Genomic DNA, 3,854 nt, shown 5'->3' on the forward strand with positions numbered 1-3,854 from the left:
ACTGAGATAACATTTAGTGCTGAACATTGAATTATTGCACCTTCTTCAATCTAAAAGTAACACTTTTGTGAATAGCATTCCACAAGCTGTGAAAACATAAAAGTTAATAAATCCCAGCAGTTCAAACATAAAAGTTGATATCCCAAATATTTTAAATACTTAACAGAGGAGCAGGCTTGAAGAGCCTTCGATTTTTTAAAACCTACTTAGCATACATCTTTGATCATTTGTTAAATAAACATGACACATTATTGCACTAAAAACCTTTAGATAACCATTGCTGTATATTAATGGAAATATTTTGACCACTCCTTCACAGAAGCCTTCGATAGCTCAGCTGGTAGAGCGGAGGACTGTAGGAGAATTTACAGAGATCCTTAGGTCGCTGGTTCGATTCCGGCTCGAAGGACTTCAAATTTTTTTTTTTCTCTAAACAGCTTTCGCAAATATGTTGTAAATTATAATGCTTACTATTTATGTGGCCATGTTAAAATCCACCCCCTGAACCTCTGCTCTCAAGCTATATTCTTGCATTGTCCCGTAAGGGCAGGGGGATGGGGGCAGGATTATTGCACTAAACATAAGAATAATGAGTCAAACTTATAAAAATAACAAGCACACACAAACAAAACCAAGCCCGATACAATATCTCTGAATGCATATACATATTTGTGCTAATTTGTGCATATTTGTCCAGTAGTAGCCTTGCGCTTTGTGAGCAGGCCCGGAGTGTTCGGGCACGTGCGGATCAGAGGGAGCGAGAGAGCAGGCGGATGCTCTCATTTTCATGGCTATAGGATCACGGTGCTGCTCTCTTCACGGACGGCGACAAGCCTCGCATGACCATTTTCAGGCTAGCCATTTCAAGTGACCAATATTATGTATGCTTTAACACCGCGCAATAAACGTATGTATGTTTCTGTGGAATTAACACACTTTTACCGATACGTTTACTATTTGGGGCGTAATTAGTTTTTTAATGTATGTGTTCGGACCTGCATTGACGCTCAGAGCACAGTTCTAAACTTCATAGTTCATGGTCTTTGTGGCCTTTGAGAAAGGGAAAAATACTGAAAAGAGAACATTGATAATAATAACTTTGTCTTTTAAAAGTGAGCGGAGTTGCAAATACTTATAATTTACAATTAGCACAATCTAAATGTAGAGGGGGATTAGCTCAAATGGTAGAGCGCTCGCTTAGCATGCGAGAGGTAGCGGGATCGATGCCCGCATCCTCCAATAATTGTTTTAAATTATCTGCTTACAAAAATTGTTTCGTTTTATTTATATTAAAACATAACATTATCTTAAACTAATGGGTATTACCCTATGAAAGGATCGATGCCCGCATCCTCCAATAATTGTTTTAAATTATCTGCTTACAAAAATTGTTTCGTTTTATTTATATTAAAACATAACATTATCTTAAACTAATGGGTATTACCCTATGAAAGGATCAAATAAGCTTTAAGATTTAAAAAGGCAGTAACTGAGATATCAGTATTTGATCGGGCGCTGCTATTTAATATATTCATAAATGATCTAGAAGCAGGGACGAAGTATGAGATAATAAAATTTGTGGATGACACCAAACTATTTAGTGGAGCTCGGACTAAAGAAGACTGCGAAGAATTGCAAAGGGACTTGAACAAACTAGGGGAATGGGCGACGAGATGGCAAATGAAGTTCAATGTTGAGAAATGTAAAGTATTACATGTGGGAAACAGAAACCCGAGGTACAACTATACGATGGGAGGGATGTTATTGAATGAGAGTACCCAAGAAAGGGACTTGGGGGTAATGGTGGACATGACAATGAAGCTGGCAGCACAGTGCGCAGTGGCCGCTAAGAAGGCAAATAGAATGCTAGGCGTAATCAAGAAGGGTATAACAACCAGAACGAAAGAAGTTATCCTGCCGTTGTATCGGGCGATGGTGCGTCCGCATCTGGAGTACTGCGTCCAATATTGGTCGCCGTACCTTAAGAAGGATATCCAATACTCAATAGAATTCAGAGGAGAGCGACACGTCTGATAAAAGGTTTGGAAAACCTTTCATACGCTTGAGAAGAGGAGACTTAGAGGGGATATGATAGAGACTTACAAGATCATGAAGGGCATAGAGAGAGTAGAGAGGGACAGATTCTTCAAACTTTCAAAAAATAAAAGAACAAAAGGGCATTTGGAAAAGTTGAAAGGGGACAGATTCAAAACAAATGCTAGGAAGTTCTTCTTTACCCAAAGTGTGGTGGACACCTGGAATGCGCTTCCAGAGGGCGTAATAGGGCAGAGTACAGTACTGGGGTTCAAGAAAGGATTGGACAATTTCCTGCTGGAAAAGGGGATAGAGAGGTATAGATAGAGGATTACTGCACAGGTCCTGGACCTGTTGAGCGGACTGCTGGGCACGATGGACCTCAGGTCTGACCCAGCAAAGGCATTGCTTATGTTCTTATGTTAAGAGTGTAACTTTGTGGAGTAGCACAGGGCTACTCAAATGGAGGACCACAGTCCACAGTCTGGACCCCTGCACCCTCCTGAATAAAATGTGGGGGTACCCAATTTTCACTACAGGAAGCTGGCCAACTGCAAGTGTTCCTGAATATATGCAGGCAACAAGCCAGTCATCCTCAGCAGGGAGCATGGGATCTTTTTAGTTGCATGTGTTTCAGTGGAGTAATGAGGGTGAGAGCATGCAGGGCAGTGATACCCCTCCCATGGCTTCATCTCTGTTCCCCCCTCCCCCCCCCCCGCCACGTGCATACCTCCCTTCCCTTCTCTAGTTCACTGCATGATCAACAACTTCAACGTTCTCCTTGCAGTCGCGTTGGCACTCCCTCTGATATCAGTTCCTATGCACAGCACCCGGAAGTGACATCAGCAGGAGCCAATACGGTCACAAGGAGCATATTGAGGTTGTTGCTCACAGTGATGAACAACTAGAGGTATGGTGAAAGGAAAGGGGAGTGCGCACAAGGCATGGGAAGAGACGGGGAGAGGGCAAAGAGGAGGAGGGGTGCTGGTGCTTACACCATGATGGTGCCCGGGGCAGACCGCAGCCCCCTTACTACACCACTGTGTACACTGATGAATCTATAGTGTCACGACCTCAGGGAAACAGGAAGTTGGTATCCCAAGAGGCGTGGAGGGGCATAATAAAAAAAAAAGTCTAAGTTCCTTTTTGGCCTAAGTCCTTAAACGTTCAAAGCAGAAGCAGGGAAAGTGTCCATAACCAAAACAAACGTCCTTGTTTTGATTATGGCCTGCCTCTACTAAACGCCCAGATCACCACTAAGTCTTCAAGTATACCCTCACGACATCTACACTTTTTGGCCATAATGAACCAAAAAAACGCCTAAGCCCCAAACGTCCAACAGAAGGGCTTTTAGGCAAAGGAGGAGCCAGTCCTAGCCATGTGCCTAAGGCCCCGCCCACTCTAGGGCCGGGGGAGGGGGGCGGGGAGGAGGGGGATGATGGGGTTACTTGTTTTCAATTGTACCAGTTGATTGGGTTTGTGCCATGCCTGCTTTGTATTTGTTGGCTGTTGCTTTTGATGACTTTAATAAAACAGATTTCACATAAGAATACTGTGGTTTGAGAGTAACCGTCTGAACACTAGCTTGTCCTGAGGAGTCAGATGAAGAGGTAGGTTTTTATTGCTTTGATGTTAGGAAGTAGCTGATTCCAGTGCTTTGGTATGAAGTGAGAGTATGACCTTTGTCTAGCACTCTCTAGTTTAAGGCTCTGACCAGATGATATTTGAAGATGCGTTTCCTCCTGGAAGCGGAGGGATCTGTTTGGGAGATTGGCTGATATGTAGCCTGGTGCCATGTTCTGTAAAGACTTGAACGCAAG

At 43.2% G+C, this 3,854-nt stretch overlaps 2 non-coding genes across 2 annotated transcripts; both read left to right on the forward strand.

Moving 5' to 3' along the window:
* Positions 1 to 322: 322 nt before the first annotated feature.
* TRNAY-GUA lies at positions 323 to 409 on the forward strand. Its single transcript is given in 2 exon segments — positions 323 to 359; positions 374 to 409. It is a non-coding gene; the product is annotated as a tRNA-Tyr (tRNA).
* A 757-nt stretch (positions 410 to 1,166) lies between these two features.
* TRNAA-AGC lies at positions 1,167 to 1,239 on the forward strand. The gene has a single exon. It is a non-coding gene; the product is annotated as a tRNA-Ala (tRNA).
* The last annotated feature ends 2,615 nt before the right edge of the window (positions 1,240 to 3,854 follow it).

The sequence above is a fragment of the Geotrypetes seraphini genome, chromosome 3 (assembly GCF_902459505.1).
Source record: "Geotrypetes seraphini chromosome 3, aGeoSer1.1, whole genome shotgun sequence".
In the NCBI taxonomy this organism is placed as follows: Eukaryota; Metazoa; Chordata; class Amphibia; order Gymnophiona; family Dermophiidae; genus Geotrypetes; species Geotrypetes seraphini.